The sequence below is a fragment of the Pollicipes pollicipes genome, unplaced genomic scaffold (assembly GCF_011947565.3).
Source record: "Pollicipes pollicipes isolate AB1234 unplaced genomic scaffold, Ppol_2.1 Scaffold_5724;HRSCAF=6776_pilon_pilon_pilon, whole genome shotgun sequence".
Classification (NCBI taxonomy): Eukaryota; Metazoa; Arthropoda; class Thecostraca; order Pollicipedomorpha; family Pollicipedidae; genus Pollicipes; species Pollicipes pollicipes.
Window position 1 is genome coordinate 29780060 of NW_023596746.1, and position 18231 is coordinate 29798290.

Genomic DNA, 18231 nt, shown 5'->3' on the forward strand with positions numbered 1-18231 from the left:
TCTTCGGTGGTCGGTTCATCGGCCCATGGTAACCAGTATTTGGTGTCCTAATCCCCCTACACCACTTCGGGGTACCCGGCCATTCTGCACCGGACATGTGGACGGTGTCACATCAGTGCTACGGCAAAACTCCTACTGATAGACGTGCTATAGCATCAGTTATACGCGATCACTTGTACTGCAAAAACATATGCAGTCTTTACTTATATACGATATTGCTTCTACTGCAGACTCAAGCACAACATGGGTGTCACCTGACAAAACTTATGCTGCAAAGCTCATACCTGTCACTATCTATACAGCAAAGACTTATCCAGTCGTCGCTTATACGCGACATTACTCCTACTACAAAAACTCATACACAGCATGGATACCACATGACAAAACTTATACTGCAAAAATATAAACCAGCCATTACTTCAACAGCAAAGACTTAACCACACGCCTATGCCGTAGCACTAATGTCGCGTCTAATTTGACTGCCTGTGAGATCTCAAATACTAACAGAGCACCAAATACAAACAGATACACCAAATTTACAGGGTTGGTTAGTCTTTATATGATCTCGCTTGTGTTAAAATTTCCGGTGGCTTTATCATGACCTTGAGGCAAACTAACGTCAAACAAGGTCAAACTTTAGATTGGTGTCAAATTCTCCCCAGATTTTCTCATGCAACCGCTTTGAATCCAGATACCTGCTGTAAACAAAACAAAAAACACTTGTTTTCATTTAAGGTGGGTAACATTTCTCGCCTTTTAAAGGTCAGGGGGACCAAAGCACCACGAGATTGCTTTTTTCTCATTTGAATGACCTTAAAGGATTACGCTAAGCGGCCCGCCCCTACACCGGATAAAAGCACCGATCAGAGATTGCCGAAAGCAGTCAGAAGAACAGGATTCGGGTAGGTCAGCAAGCTACTCTGACCCTTAAGATGGCCATGAACCACGTCTGTTGCAGTCCCTGTTATTAATAAATTCGGAATGAGCACCAAAACCTACCTCGTAAAGCAGGGTCGCCAGTAAAAAGGCAGGTTAGTCTTTACCTCCGTTTAACCTCCATATCTGACCTTAGGTCAGTGACATTTGTTGTAATTCTTAATTCAACTGTCCGATTGCGTAAGAGGCTTTGCTAGAGATGTATGGTTTAGTACAACACATCACCGTCGCCTGAGATCGAACGATTCCGTACAAATGGCCCTCGCTGGCAGCCACGGCCTGACTGACCCGTCATAGATCAGCTACTTTACAAGGTACGTCTGTTATTTTGCCAACAGATCCACTATTAAATTGTCTACAGCCATGCAAGGTGTGGTGCGGGCACGCCGCGCAGTTCGCAAATTATTTTGGAAAAAGTTCGGGTTCAAATTGATACCTACCCGAACGCGTGTTAAAGCGCATGTGCAAGAGCCTGCCGGCGGCCGCAGTTTCTGAAAACACGGGCCCGTGCCTGGAGGGCGCCACATTTGAATCATAGGCCCCAAAATGCCAAAAAGGTCCACCCAGGACTGGAATGGCGTGAAGAATTTGGCTCGTCGCTTCTCAGCATTTCGAGGCGGCACATGGTAAAGGGGACGCAATATGGTCGCATTCGTTCACGACGCTCCTGCATTGGCTGGTGCCGACAGGTCTTCATAGATTCCTGCAATTTCTCTTACATAACTAAACGATGTCGTCTGTTGGTGCAACGTCCGTGACCGACGTCTGTGATGGACATTGCATCGACAGATGACAACTTATGATTAATATAATAGAGATTGCCGAAATCCGTGAAGATCTTTCGGCATCGGTCAATGCACGAGCAACGTGAACGAATCCGTCCATGCCTTATCGACGGTCGATTTATCGCAGACATGTCACAGAACAATTCGTGACGGTTGCATAATCCCTTATCTACGGCTGCATGAGCTGCCCACATAGCTGTCGTCGACAGATGGAGTCGAGTTTCCGCGGGATGGATGACCTGCCCCTGCTGCTGAGCCCGTGCAATCGATCCGGCCGGCCTCCGTTCGGCGGCCGTCTGACCTCCCGGCCCGCTGCCCGACGGCGTTCCAGCCCTGCTCGCGCATCGCCAAAGGACAGCGGACTTTGGGGAAGTTGGGCTCAGATCTATCAGTGCTAGGGGGAGGGCTGAGGGGCTTCCAGACCAAAGCACAGCTCTCGAATAAAGCAGGCAGGTCGCGGTCTGCTTCCGGTTTCCAATGTTGACTGGTCATAAAAGATTCGCCCAGATATGTGGCAATGTTTCTTCTTGTGTCGTAGGCTACACCTATCTAAGCGCTAAAATACGCTTCTGCATTAGGCTCTAGATCAAAAGTAACACATCCAAAATCTATACGCCGTTGCTTTGCCTTTGGTGGCCAAGGATCGCTGGCCTGCGCAGTCCGTAGACACCAACATAGTTTGCCAAGGAGACAAATATCAAATTAAGGTGGACACATACGTGCACGCCTCTGGGAGATGAGAAAGCGACGCCGAAGGCTACGTCGGTAAAAAGCAATGGTGCAGTGTTCTCAATAACCTTCGATCAATAAGCACCAGCGCTAGGATCCGTTATATAAACCGAACGATACATCGCTGTCTCCGGGAGGCAAGAGCAGCATCGTTCGATGGACCATATCTCCGCTTGAGTACCAGCCTATTCGGCTCGACTGTGCTGAAGGCGGCCAGATTGATACCGTGGAGGAAATATGGGTTCCCTGCAGCACATGGTTGCGGACGTCATAAGCGGACTGCTCCGTTATTAAACATACCTGAGTTGGACTATGAACAAGCGGGGAATGTAGCTACCGCACTCTCACTCATCAGCATGATGCTTTATGTAAAGATAAAATGGATCGTTCGTGGTAACGTCGTTACATAACTTCGTGTGGCTTCAAGCACATTGGGTTGATGCTTGCACACCACCAAAGCGTTAGAGAGAAAGTTAAGTAGTCCCTCCAGAAAAATCACAATTTGTCTTGAGAATGTCTTAATGAGTGTTCAATAACACACGGAGTGAAAAAGATCACATCACATGTGCTCAGATTATCTTACCTGCCCAGAAATGAAATAGCGTGATAGAGCGAGTTGTGAATGTTTTTTAAAAAACAAAGAAGCGTGAAAAGTGTGCACAGAACCATAAACCCCATGACTCGCAGCTGATACCGTTACTCCCCAATGATCGCCTTTGGTATCGGCGCCTTTTTGTTGGAAGAGTCTGAACACCTTAGGAGCATTTCCTGACTCCCAAGCGTCTGAAGTTTTTAAATCTGTATTCTTTGTTCTTTTGTAAACTTTGTTTTTGCTCGTGACCATGAGCCCTGACTTGGAACGCCGAGTATTTCTACAACGGTCATCCAAGCGATCGCTTAAAATCTCGTTTATCTCCGTCCCTCGTATTAAGGGGGTCGGTATCGTTTATCTCCGTCCCTCGTATTAAGGGGGTCGGTAGTTTCAGTAGTAGAACTCATAAGGTCGGAAAATATGAAACTAAGGCGTTTCTGCTTAGGCCAAGTAATGTATTGCGAGGGTCAGTCGCATATCTTTACTGGACTTGACTCCGTTTCAGTCATAAAAGACTACAACGCTTATGGTTCTGCAGTGGTTTTATGCGTCATAAAATAACGCGAAGGCCGCTAATGAACCGGCGTTTTTTTGCAGCCTCCAGATAGACGAAATTTATGTAATCCCGGTAGCAATGCTTGGTTATCGAGGACTGCCTGGAACAGCGCAATTGGTCAATCGTTTTGCTTAGGAAGAAGCAAGAGCAGCGGAGACCAAAGCGATCAAATTGCAACGACCTGGTAAGTTGAATGCGATCTACTGAAGGGACTGGAGATCTAGCCTTCCTATTGGGTGATTCGAGGTCATGATCACTCACTACCGTAGCTACTGGGCGACGAATGTTAGCATCCTCGTCAGCGGTAAGTTGTCAAGTGCATTTGCGAGGAACATTATTTACGTAGATGACAGTAGTGATAACCTCGTTTCTCGGAGAAAAACCGGGCGAATGAAGATATAAATGTCCTGATGTTTCGGCAGCATACCTTTATCGAAACAATAGCAGAAGTGTAAAATGTTGGCTGTTGCTGGCTGTAAATCACATCTGCCATTGTTTGGATAAAGGCATGTTGCCGAAATATCAACGCATCTTTATCTCTATTCTCTTGGTTTTTTCTGCGAGGAATGAGGCTATCAGTACTGTCCATTCCTGTCAGCGAATAAATATGAATTTTATACAGCTGCTGGGCCCAACATTGACATAGTTATGTAACCGTACCTGATTGCAATCGATAGACGAATGCGTGCGCTGTCACTGGCGCTGGGGTTTTGAACATCACTCATATTTTTACATCTTAATGCTTCAATATCTTAACCTGGCGTTGCCCGCTTCAGGTTGGGCGTTATACCACATTTCATGTCATCGACAGTTTGTCGTTCCCAGATATCATCGACGGTGGCAACCCGCCCATTGCATGCTTCAAGCGTGCGCCCACGGCAACCAATCCGCTTGAGGGCCTCGAGCACCTGTGCTCGTCGTTCAGCGCCGGTCCTCTGTTATGCACGTCACACCAGCGCCGCCAGGTCGTGCCGCGACCGGCCGGAACCGGTTGCCGCGCCTCCGCATTGACGTGCACATCTCGGGGTATCATCTGCGACGCTGGCATTAATTCTGGCGGCGACTGCGGACGGCCGGCCCGGGGTCTAACTGCGCACGAGAGGACCTCCTCCGCCATTCATGAGGCGGCGCGGCCCCATATGGAGCTCGTGGATCAGACCAGGAGCGAGCGCTCGGCGCTGCGGTGCATCGGTCGCGGTGTCGCGGCGCGAGATTAGGATGGACGCCCGGTGCAGCTGTGAGGCGGGCCATGCCTTGCAGCGTTTCGGTGTTCTCGCCCACGTAACGTTAACTCAGTCTGTCTTTACGAGATCAGCTGCACATTTTCCCAGATGTCAAACTAACAAGCGTGAGTCAGGCGATAACCATTGGAAAAAGTTGGCGAGCAACACACGGAGTGGCAGCTCACCCAGCCGCGTCATTCAGCCATGGACCGCGACGGGGCACCAGCTGATCTCCGCTGCGGTCGTCTGAGTCGTGACGAGGCCTCGGCAGGGACCACCAGCGGGCCGGTGACCGCGGGCCGCCGACCGTGAAGCGGGCCGTCCGGTACCCCCGAGCCCAGCCTCCACCATCCCGCAGTCTCGTGACACTGTTGCGTGCACCCATTTTCCGAAAACGTTGAGGTGGGCGATTTCTGAAAAAGTCTTGGTGCCTGAGAGAAAGGTCTGACGTGAGTTGTTCCGGCGCATGTATTGGCTTAAATACCGTGCATGTGATCGATCAGCGAATGGTGAATCAACTGGTAAGATAAGTATGGCGTGCGAGACCAGTATCGTGCTCTGCCGGTCATGTCATCCTTACGTTCACTGATTGCACGTTATGTAAGCTAAGGATGTTACCCCTTGATCTGCGCGGGAACCGAACCGGCAACCGAACCGAGAACCGAGGGAGCCGGGCTACCTCCTGAACACTGACGGATCCTCAGAGTGTCCGCGAAATGGACACCGACAATATTCTAAGGGGCGTTACTTTATATGGTTTCGATGGGCTGAGCTCCTCACCTCCCACCCCAATGTTATTCTGTGCCCCCTCAGTGCATATTGACAATGGGGAAATACTTGGTCAAGTGAATGCAAACAATTCGCCTTAATTTTTGGTATACTAGGTCCAAAAGTTACCATGCGGGCAGAAGGTACCTATACACATCACTTTTAATGTCATGCTAAATTGGCGCCAGACGATCCGTGACAAGCCTTTCCAATGATCCTGCCTGGATTGGGATAAAGAACAACTGATCGCAACATACGACAGATTTCAAAAGTGCACGTTGTTCCAGGTAAAAGCTCAGGTATAAAAGTTCCAGGTATGTCGTCCCAACAGTGACAAGTGTATCTGTAGCATACTTGTGGCTGTGGTGGTTACATAACACTATCAGCGACGGCAGAAGTCATTAGTTGTCTCTTTCTAAGACTTACTAATATGCTTTCTTCTTTGAAACACGTTTTTCTTTATTTTTAGGCGTTTTGCGTAAGACAACTCCCATTAACTTCAAAAGGGAAGTCATTTATCCGCAGGAAAACAATTCTGAATCTACGAAACATCAATAATGTTTCTTTTATTTCAACACTGAGGACACAAATTTCAGCGGTCGAACTCCAGAAAAACTAGGCTTTAGGGGTAGGCAGGTAGGCAGGTCAACCTTTCGGCTGAGCCCCCTTTCTCCAACCGATCTCAGAACGTGCCACCCCCGCAATACGTCCATGGGGACCACCTGAGCTCGCATCGGCCGACGTTTCTAACCCACAGCTTCGAACTTCCGCGGGTGTTTGGACTGCCAGCAGCAAACAGTGGCAATGAATGGTGCTTGTTTAGCTGCAATGTGTGGTCCTTCCACCCACATCTGCACACACACGGCTCCGACCCACGGACTCCCGCGGAGAGTGTTCCGTTTCGGGGCAGGCTCGAGTTGCAATGGGAACCAGCTCGATGCTCGTTTCCATGGTCGCGGCTTATGCCGTCCTGCCATCCAGCATGCAATGGGCCGGAAGGCGGCTGCACGACGCTACACTGTTGCACCAGGCCAGAACGCGGGCTGACGCGGGTGGTCACATGGTGCACTCGCGCATTACGGAACGCGTTGTTAGACCCGTTTCTTGATTGGCTCGGGAATGTGCCACACTTATGGCAAACCCGCTGGCATGCAGAGAAGATGGGACGTCCTGAATGATGCTGCAGGAACGTAAGTGAACAATGGGACTCCATGTCAGCAACGTTCTATCACCACGCCCACACAGTCCTGCCACTTCGCTCGGAAACATTGGGAGCGGTGGGCGAACCAAGGTGGCTGTCATGTTCAACGTCTCCGGACACGCTTCAGCGGACCTGCGACGTGATTCGACAGATACGGCATCAGATGTCGCTGCATCGTCCCGCCGCATACGCTGCAGGCCAGAGCCACGAGCCCGGCCACGCAGGAGCGGCGATCCGCTGTCTGACGACCGCGGCGTGCCGTTACCGGTCTGCAGCGGCGGCCGACCGGGCCCGGGCCGCGCGGTCCCTCGGTCACCGGCCGGGCACGTGACCGACTCTGCGCCGCCGCCGCAGCCCAATCGCTGCCGCATCGGCCCACGGGTGGGGCGGCGGTGGCGGCTACCGCTCTGAGTAACGGCACCGGGCTGGCCTGCGGGCCCCCAGCTCGCCCGGTGGCGCACTGTGGACGGTCGCGGCCACCAAATACGGAACGAGCGCTCAGGCGAAGAATTGGCGATCGGCACAATAAATCTGCACCACCGAGCGGGCAGGCTGCAGCCAAAGCCGTTTGGCGGAGCAGAAAACGGGCCATCGTACCGAAATAAGTGTGAATGGGTGCGTGCAGCCGGCGCCGCGCGCTCAAGTGCAGACAATTAATCCACTGATTTGGATGCGTTTTTGTCTGTATTGTGTCAGATCTCTGTCACGGAGGCGCTGGGACATGAAACCAGCTGCATGCTGAGGCAAATGTTCCGTCGCCAAGCTGCGGACCGAGATCATTGTCGTGTGGTCCAGAGCGGCGGCAACAGGTGATCAGGAATCGGTCAGTCGCGCTTGTTTTAGGACCTTTTCTAAAACAGCTCACGGTTCAGCCCAAGCCGAGGAAGAAGCCCAGACCATGAAAGCTCGCCAGGCGTGTAACCTGATTCATTGAACCACCGCAGATCCGAAACAGTATTCCCACAATGCTTTGAGTGCGGTCGATGAGGTTTTAGCGCCGATGGCGATGATGATGCGTGGTGAAGGCGCACAGCTTGGTTGTCTTCTCGCTCGCCCCGCGTCTCTGAAGGTGGCTGGTATGGAGAGAAAGTCGATGAAACATGAAGACTGGCGGTGAAACCTGAAGACTGGCGGTGAAACCTGAGGACTGGCGATGAAACATGAAGACTGGTGGTGGAACATAAAGACTGGCGATGAAACATGAAGCCTGGTGGTGAAACATAAAGACTGGCGATGAAACATGAAGACTGGCGATGAAACATAAAGACTAGCGATGAAACATGAAGACTGGTGATGACGACTTCACGTGAACTATCAAAAGTCGAGTGGATGATTCGTTACAGATAATATGTAGTCTTCGCAAATTTTCTTGGAGCTCAAAAAGTGGAAAACGAATAAGCAATACCCAATTCAACAAATGATTGCTTTCATTGTCGCAACCAGAATTCACTTCGTGATATTTATTACGGCTGTGATATCCGCACAAAAAGTGTGATGACAATAATGAAATAGTTCCATCCTTTCACTTCTTCCATAAATTTGTTCAATACCTCACCGCGCCCCGGCCCTCGCACGCACATTAACCCAAAATTGTCTTCCTCTACGTGTGTGTCAGCGCTGGCGACTGTGGCAGAGCCGTGCGTTTCGGCGGAAGTCTCATATTATGCTCTGATAGATTTTGGTCGGTCCACGCATGCATTTTTCCGTCTCAGTGTAGCCCAGCAGAGATGCAGCGGGGGCGGGCGGGAGGTGTACGTTTGGTCTGCACGAGAGTTGGGTTCGCGTCTTGTAGAATCATTGTTAGAGTTTGTCTCCTGTGCTAAAAGTTGAGATGTCATATATTGGCAAGTGTTATAGTTTTGCAGCAATCGAGCCTAAATATCTTGAGGCTCGGGTCTAAAGTAGAAGTTGTATTACCTTTATGTTTTGAGGATGGTGCCTAGTCATTGACAACAAACCTCGCGTAAGGATAGTTACAGGTCTGCCTCACGCCAACTTCGAGAGAAGCTTGTAAGAAGTTGCATTCTGAAGCAGTGGGACAGCGGGAGCGTTACATAAAATGCCAATCAGAAAGAAAAATTATACCGTGCCGACAAAATCACTGATCGAATTCACACTACAAGTTCAGAACTTGCCGAGCATATACAGGTGTAGTCCTTCAAAACATTTTGCCTGTAGCATAAACTCCACAGGAAGAACACAGTGAGATACCTTGCTCGGCTGCCGAGTAAACTGCGATGGTCTTTGGGGAGCCGATTCGTTGACCCAGGGTCCCTGAACAGTACTCACGCACATAGTCCGGGAGTGCAGACATCTGTGGAATAACGTGATGAAATGTTCGGTTCAGAATCAACTTGAGTCGAGCATTTGCGGTGATACAGTGGAGTTGGTTCAGTTGATAGCAAGGCAGAAGGTCGTTTTGTGCGACGTGGGAAAGCGAGACCACAACAGATGTTAGCGTTGTCCGTTGCTAAGTAGGTGGTGTCCAAAAGTAAGCTTATGAAGTCATCTAGCGGGCGGAGGTCCCTTTATGTGATATTAGTGGCTAAACTAACGGCTGGCTGTAGACCTGATAAGGGTTAGCTATGTTAGTCGACGCTATGGTTGGATGTTTTGCTGTGTTTACAGTTTGGGCAATTGAAAACAAACCGCCGTAAAATACGCCAATCTCGCAAACGGATATCAGCAGCAATGAACAAGACTGCCAGCAAGCACAGATCTTGTGTCGGAAAGGGTGACAATGGTTGATTTCTGTCTGTTATCTGGTGTAGGTGCATGCCTATGGAAGCATGCTTTTCAGATCCGCTAACGAGTTATGCTGGGTACATTCGCCTCCGGCGTGTCGTTGGTTTCCCGCCTTCACATGTTATGGTCACTGGGATCTGATACCAATTATTCAAACACCCCCAAAACAGGCGGCATCATCGTTAGAGCACGTAAGGGCGGGACAGTCCGGCACAACATACATGCATGCCTTTGTCGACACGACTGGCCATATTCCCTTTCGGCAGAAGGCGTTCCCTTACATGGCTGCCATGCTGGGTCGTCGGGATACGGATCCGGTTTTATCCATGCTCTTCGAGTTTTTCGCAACTTGAAAGTTGTGCTTTTCCATGTCGTCAAATGGGAAAGTCGGCCTACAGCCTCGCTTGTAACAAACAGTAAGACACATTTTCAGCGTGCGACGAGCGATAAAACACTAAACGTGAGTGTTCTAACGTGGGTGAAGCTAATAATTAGCGATTGGAGGTGGATGGCTTTATGACCCTATGCTAATAAGTTTTTTTAGTTTACAAACAGGCATGTTGCCCCTTTATCCGCGTTGGATGCGCTCAGTTTGTTCAAGGCTTAGTTACGCGAATGGATTTTCACGTTTTTAGCAAATGATCAAAGTGTTGTGGAAATATTAATACTTTTCTAGGATACCGGTTACAATACATCTATTTCTTCCTCGGCGCCTTTCACCACTCATTCTTTCTTTCAACCCTTCATCAGATCTTTCTCAGTTGAAGCAAATGCAAGCAAAATGGTTTTGGAAAAGGTGACGTTCTTCCTTTCTCGGTCGCTAACCAACACATCTATGTCGAGTCGTCCAGGTCACTGTTTGTGAATCGTGAGCGGTACATTTCCCTACACCATGCAAATAGTTTCACGTCTTTGTCCGTTCCATGGTTTTCCAGATCTGCGATCGATCATTCGAAATGTCCTAAAAGCGATACACACACACACACACACACACACACACACACACACACACACACACACACACACACACACACACACACACACACACACACACACACGCGCGCGCGCGCGCGCGCAAACGCACACGCACGCGCGCGCGCACACGCACACGCACACGCACACGCACACGCACACGCACACACACACCGACCCACAGGTGACCATGACGGCCTTTTGTTACCTTCTATATGTGAATTAGCTCTACCCGTGTTCTCGTGCCACTACTCGGCCAGCTGTCGGCATCTGCTTTGGCTTCATTCATCCCGTGGACCTCACTTTTTTGCAAGTTGTAAACTTGATGTTTCATGCGTTATTCGAAGAAAAGGCTGTGTTTTGGTCAGATTGCGATGTTGCAGGAAAATTACGCCCATTCGACGGGCTTGTAAGTAGATTCAAACAAATATATGCAACAAGCTTTTAGAGGACATTTCTTACGTACCGAGATCGAAGGTACATATAAGAGAATCATAAAGAAATAAGGTGCATGCCAAGAAATCCCGTAATTGGTACAAGTGGAAAAGCAGAAAATAAGGGATATATATATATATATATATATATATATATATATATACATATATATACAAGGTATTTAGATATCAGTTATTTAAATATTTTTATAAGTTATTAGATACAAGTTATTTGAACATGCATGCATATTCATATTTACATACAAATATTTACTATTATATATTCACATACATGCAAGTACAAATTTTGAGATAAATGCTGACGAGTTTTCACAAGCTGAGCATGATTAGCATCTCAGACGACCCATGAAAGATTTACCATTTCGTGTTCTCAAGCCCGTGGAAGCTGCCATCAGTGGTTGCAAAAATGTTTGCTTCCAGAAACCGTGGAGCCCGGGCCACTGAACCTGGAAATGCTATCATGGTTCAAGTAATGCTCGCTCGGTCTGAGCCTTGCAGGTAAAAACTATCGTACTAAGCCAGTTCGGCGCCTGTTGTTGTGTGGGACGAGCCAGGCGATAACGGATGTGGGAGTTGTCGGTCGTTATCACGTAGATAAGAGCACAAAGTTAACTAATGAATCCAAGAACCCTCTGCAACTGATACCGTTGGTGTCAGCAAAGCGCTGAAAGTCTGCCTCAAAAGTGAATCGGGGATGTCCAGTGATGTAGGAATCGTATGATAATTCTCAGTTAGCATTTTTAAACTGAAATAGCCAGCTATAACTCTGATTACGTGTAGGGGTGCCGAACGATGACAGTGATGAAGTTTCAATAACTTACGGCCTCGGCAATTGTGAACAAAGCATTGTGAGGTGCTGAAATGTTGGAGTGGATATTGGTTAAAGAAACACGGCTAAGCATGTGCGTGGCTTGCATGATTAATTCTTGCGTGGTTTAGACCCCAGCTAGATTTGGACCACACATCATTAAGACTTGCCCCAGGTTGGTTTCGGAAAGGGAGGCATTGCTTGCCTTCCGGTCTGTTACTGTTACACTCATGCATTGGACAGTTTTGAGAACCCGCCGTAAGTTTTGTTGGCAGACTCGCTCGCACTGCGCGGTTTGTTTTACATCTTCATCTGTTCTGATTTCTAGGGTCCGACATTAAACCTCAGGAACGTCCCAAAAGGGGTGGACCTATCGTCCGCCCGTAACCACGTGACCGCCTGCATACACATCGACATACCCTTTTACAGTGTGTTTGTCCGTCGTTTCGCCTGTCTGAATTTGTCAGTCCCTGTTCCTTCCCTACGACGCCTGGTCATCGAGATTTGCACCTGGTTTCGACCTGTGTTTATTAATGTGTCTGCAATTTGAGAATTGCTTTGTTCCGTGATAATCAAATGAGGGCGGAGAAATCAGGATTGTAATGGTACAGCAAAATACGACCGATGAAATAGAAGCGGGCATATACGTAGCGGTTTCAATAGCATATAATTTTATGGATTGCGTTTTTGTTACTGGAAGCTCTTTCAACCCGCGATAAATGGCTGCAAAGGCAGTACACTTTCAGAAGACGTGATGCTCGGGCCGGGCCTCTAAATCTGCAAATTCTCGTTTATTACGAACAAGATTAACTCGGCCTGCACCATCGCTGCAACTAATATTTAGGGATTGACAGGACTAACGAAAGCATCGTAGAAGCTATCCATTAGTATTACTGCAGTCTAAGATAGTGTCATACAACGAAAGTCAGTGAGGTGATACTACCTTGAAACAACCTGTTATATTTTCTCTATTATTTTGACATTGTTAAAGCCTATATGTCTGGCATTGTTTGTATTCGTGAGCTCCTTTCTCTTGATGGAGATATGGGCCGGCTCTGCAGGTTTCAAAAGCGTAGAAACAAACCAGCAGGGGTGGCACCACGGATTTTGAGTCCGGGACAGCTTTTTCAGAGGGCCCCTAAACGAAATGGGGCCTCCTCACTTGGAGGCTTCATGGGCATTGTCGTGTTCGAGGGGGAGGGGCACCGAGAGCACGTGCTCCCTCATTCAATTGTTACATGCTCTAGTAAGTAAATGCCGGCAATGAAAAATTAAGAATGGAGCGGTTCTAATTATTCATAAAGGGTCTCGCTACCCTGAAAACAAAAGGGTTGTTCCAGTTTCTGCTCAAGAAAAGGGCCTCCTGATGCGAAGACGGACCCCAATCCGGAGCCGAATGCTTCCGAGTTGTGAAGGAAGCCTCTAAATCTAGCTAAAGGGCCTCGTTTTCTCAAAACGGGAATTTCTGTTCCGGAAACGGGGCTTCCTGTTCCAGAAATGAAGCCCCCTGAACAAAAAGGTTGCCTTCCTTCCCAGAACAGGGGATTCTTTGTTCGTAACGAGGGCCTGTCGAGCCAACAAAGGAGCCCCCTTAACGTAGCACTGGGTCTTCTAAACATCTGTATGGCCTACCTTTTTATAAATATGGTCTTATTGCTCGAAAAGCAAGCCTCTTGAATTAGAAAGGGATCTTCTGAACCCGATTTATTACTTTCTATCTCAGCAATGGCCCGAATTATTCTTTCTCTAGCCCGATGTATTGCTTTCTTGCTCCTTCATCTCAGTTTGGGTAACTTACCGATAGCTACAATGTCTTTAGCTTGGAAAAAGGGACCTCCAAAAATTTGTGGGGCGGCAAATACATACTCAGCTCCCCCCTGCTGCACCGCCCCGCAAATCACCGCAAGTCAGCAGCTCGTCAGCGGGTCATTGATCACCAGCTGGTCAGCATGCGTGCCTGGAGCGGGAAGGTGTGGTCATGCTCTGCCACGCTCTTCTACGGAATGCATGGCACTGTCACGCTTGCGTGGGCGAGGATTTCCATTAGTCTCATTGGTTTTTCTGCCGATGATAGATGTGGGCTGTTAAGCGTGCGATTGTTCTTGATCCAGACAAATCCGTGAGAAGCATGCGTTCGCGATAATCTTATCATGTAACATATTGTAAAAATATATGATTTCCGCTTGAATCGCACTCTGCAGACCTGCGCTGCTAACTGGCTGGAAGTCCTGGAAGCACCATGCTGCCCAGCACGTTTTTCATTACGAAAGACATAATGGCAAAATGCAATAAAAATGGTACCCTGCCGTCATCGTCTGGCGGCAGCAGCGTGCGACATTACTTGATGTGTAAACGTCACTTGTGGGTTGTCAACATTCAGCAGTTATCCACGCTCCGCACAACACAACACGTTACAGCATCCAACAATCACCAACTACAACACGTTTATCTTGACATGAGCATTTGGCGATACGCTTACATTTGCAGGTGCGGGTGAAGTTTGTGGTTTTGGACACCATAAAGCGAAAAGAAAAGGTAGCCTTGTGGCAAAAGGGACTAAATTCTTTCATTTATTTATCACTACGTGCCCAACCGTTATCGTATCACATCTGCCAATTAAATTGTTAAAAACCGCACTTTCGCCAAATTGCAAACTAAGTCGAAAACGTAACCAAAACGTTGCAAGTGGCTTCGCTCAAGCTGTTATGTAAACATGTTCATAATTTAACCTAATTTTGTCGCTAAATGAAACTGCTGGTACGTCCCGGAATGCAATCTTACCATCTGACTCCTCCTTCCTGAAAAATTTGATGAGCGGGAATACATTACGAATGACGAATACGCGAGTATGGGCGCATGATATTGCCTACATGGTATTACGCACATGATACACGAGCATTTTTAACAGACGGGCATGACGGCACTTTTACTTCCGGTGCCAGATTTCCGATGCAACAGGAGTCAGATGGCAGAGTGCCCTTCCTGGACGTCCTCGTCCACCAGAAAGGTGGTCGTCTGCGCACTTCGGTGTACAGGAAGGGTTTTTATCGGGCTGCGCAAGATTTTTCAGCTTTATTTCGGATTCGTTCAAGCGTCAATGCATATATATATATATATATATATATATATATATATGCATATATATAATTTGGAAGAATGTATGTATGTATGTATGTATTTACTTGTTTATTGATACTTTCTTCTTTGGACCACGTTTCCACACATTTACTATCTCCACCTGGCGCGGTAGTGGCCCTCTCTAACCAGTCCTGTGACCGGAAAAATCCGGAAAGCCTCTTTGTGCCGGAATTTCAAAACACTCGGGGTGAAGCAACCGCACTTTGAACGTCTGAAACGCACCTGGAGCTCAGTGCAAAGCACGCGGCAGTGCCAGCAGCGAGAAGATCATACCATCCCGGCTGTCACGCGGTGTGGTGTTGACCACAAATGTGAGTTACAAGGTGGTCGTGACGGCGTCCCATTTTTGTATTTCTCGCTTAGTTCCTAATTTTGCTTTCTTGGATAGCCTGCACAGAATCTCAACCACTAACCACGTCATCGCGAAGTTAGGTGGAGTACCTCTTGACGGCTGGCGCGCGGTCCAGATGTTTCGGATGCCACGGCTTGTATCGTTTTTGAACTTTGTAGGAGACCCTGAAACCTCTTAGACTCTATGTCAAAACGTTAGACTCTATTTCAAAACGCGCAATAATTCACAGATTCTCACGGTCCAAGCTCAACATCTACTACACGCGCATTGCCAGTAATCTGTTCTGGCTGTACAATAATAAAAGAGCCAAGGGCCTTTATGTTGTACCCAACTGAGCTGAAGGCTACCCATTGCTTAATTGCTAGTCGATCTATAATAAAGCATTAAACGCAGCTCAGGCCTTGCAAAGTGCAGCTGGCTACCAGGGAAGCCTCATCCTGGTTTCGCATCGCCGGAGATGGCGCCATGTAAACTGCACACATGCCTCTGTGATGCAACACTGTACCGCGGTAGTCGGGCGCGTCCACAGCTGATGAAACGCTCGAGATCAGCGACCTTGCCTCGGCATGTTTACGGTTTGTGCATCGCTGCCTCCCGCCAGCGACACGGGAATGCCTGCGAGCCTGGCGCCACCCGGCGCGATCCCCCTCGGAGGATTTGTCGTGCATGTGTGGCCCCGCGCTGCTTATTTTGTTTCGGTAGGGAGAACTCGAGAATCGCAATGAAGGCCCCGCTCTGCGGCACGTTTTCTTCCAAGACATCATATCCACTGAAATATACTTGGGCCATCTGTGCACGTTTTCTTAAGAACCCTGGAATTGTATGTGCGCTTCATCTAGAAGATTTGGCTTGATAATATTGTCATCAAGATGCATGTGTCTGCGTATCTCAACCGCTCACGAATATGATGTCGACCTGTGTCAAGCGCCAGTCTTTTCGCTGCATGTATGCGCATCCGTCACATGTATCCGTATCCATATCCGTCCTGTTCGCTGCGCCCGCCCATTCCCATTCACCCGTCTGTCATCCATTATTCCGTTCATCTGTGTGTCATCCGTCATCCCGCCCATCCTTTGTCATTCATTATCCCGTTCATCTTTCTGTCATCCATTACCCCCATCCCGTCCATCCGTATGACATCCGTTATGCTGTTCATCTCAGTGTCAACCGGTCATTCCGTCTATCGGCGCACCATTCGTCATCCCTTCTATATGTGTCCCATCCGTTATTTTTCGTTCATCTGTTTGTCAACCATCCATCCCTCCATGTGTGTGTGTGTGTGTGTGTGTGTGTGTGTGTGTGTGTGTGTGCGTGTGTGCCAACCAGCCATGTGCCAACCGTGTTTGTGCGTGTGTGCCAACCAGCCAGCCAACCCCGTCCATCTGTGTGTCAGCCGCCATTTCGTCCATCGGTGTGTCAACCATCCTCCTGTTCATCTGCCGTCATCCGTCATCCTGTCCATCTTTGACATCCAAATATGTCCCACACCTTCCGGTGAACACCCGTCCATGGCCCATCCGACTGCCTTCCACCCGACCATGTCGGATCAGCTTGGGTGGTCTTTGTCCTACAGGTAGGCCATACCCATACAGCGTCCATCCAAAGTATGTGGCTGTGCCATGTCCACTTGCGTCCTATCAAGTCGTGAGAAAGGAAAGCTTGTGCTTTTCCGACCTAAAACATGTCATGACACAGTTGGCTTAAGTCCACCAAAAATATCCTTGCTTACGGGTTGCGACATCTGACTGCTGTTCATTTTTCTCGTTATTTCTCCTTCTTTGCTGTTATCGTTCTTTTTCAGCCATTTGTCATTGACCCCCGAAATACTTAAGTTTGAAAACTTGAGTCCAATCTAAGCGCCAAGTTCTATCACGCTTAAGCCCACAATGATTAAACACCCCATCAAAGACGATCACCAGTGGTACGGTTCAAAGCTGAACTAGCTAGCCAGCGACTGTAGTACAATGGCACGGTGCCATCCTGTGAACTTCCATCCTTGCTTTTCCACCACTATTGTGATCTTTAACACTGAGGCGGGGGTCAGGGTCGGAATAACAAGCATCATTCTGGGCTGGATGGGCTGGACGCTTGTCTCAACGCAGCGCAATCCACGCGTTCTGAAGGACTTCCCCTGGGACGATTTGCTGTGAACTTCAAGCAATAGAACTTCATCCATACCTTGGCAGCCTGTTCACCGTTTATATGCATGTACACCACACCGCGATCGTTTGTCTATATCACAGGGCATCTTGCCAGGGCGACGGGTGTAGTTTCGCAAAATGAGTGGGGCTGAGCAGTGGAAAAATGACAAATGCTGGGAGCGAGGGCTGCTGCCAAGTTGGTGGTCAAGAGCCCTCTCAACTGAAAAGGCAAACTATAGCCTTACATTTTATGTTCTCGAGTCGCTCTCCCTCTCGGCACGGCAACAGCCTGGCGCCAGCTGGACATGGATCCTGGCGCCAGCTACAAACTGTGCGTTCCAATCCAAAGTCAAATCAGAGATCCAGTAATCTCGGGCCATTAAATAGCACTCAGGCGACGGGCTGGAAGCCCTGCCCGCCCATCAGGCGCGTGCCTATCTTTAGCCAGATCTATGCGCCGCTGTCCCCATTCCGTCGCTCGGCAGTCATCCCCAGCCATTAGAGGGGTAAGGGGGGGGGGAGGGGTGCTGTCCAGTGGGCACCGCACGGGACATCTGAGGTCATCACGCACACCTGGGCCAAACAGTGGTGAGTTTCGTGCAGGGAAGCTGCATCGCATGCCGTTTATAGATCACACTTGTATGCAGTGATCTGAACCATCGAAAAAAGGGCATTCTTAGGGTTTAACGGGCACGCTGTTAACAAGTGTTTGCCGACAGAGAGAGTCGGTTTAGCTATGAATGTCAGGCTCTATGAATGCAAAGTGTGCGCGTTGAAGCAGTTGTGTAATGCGTAGTTCTGCTTTATGAACCTGACCACACCTAGGCTAA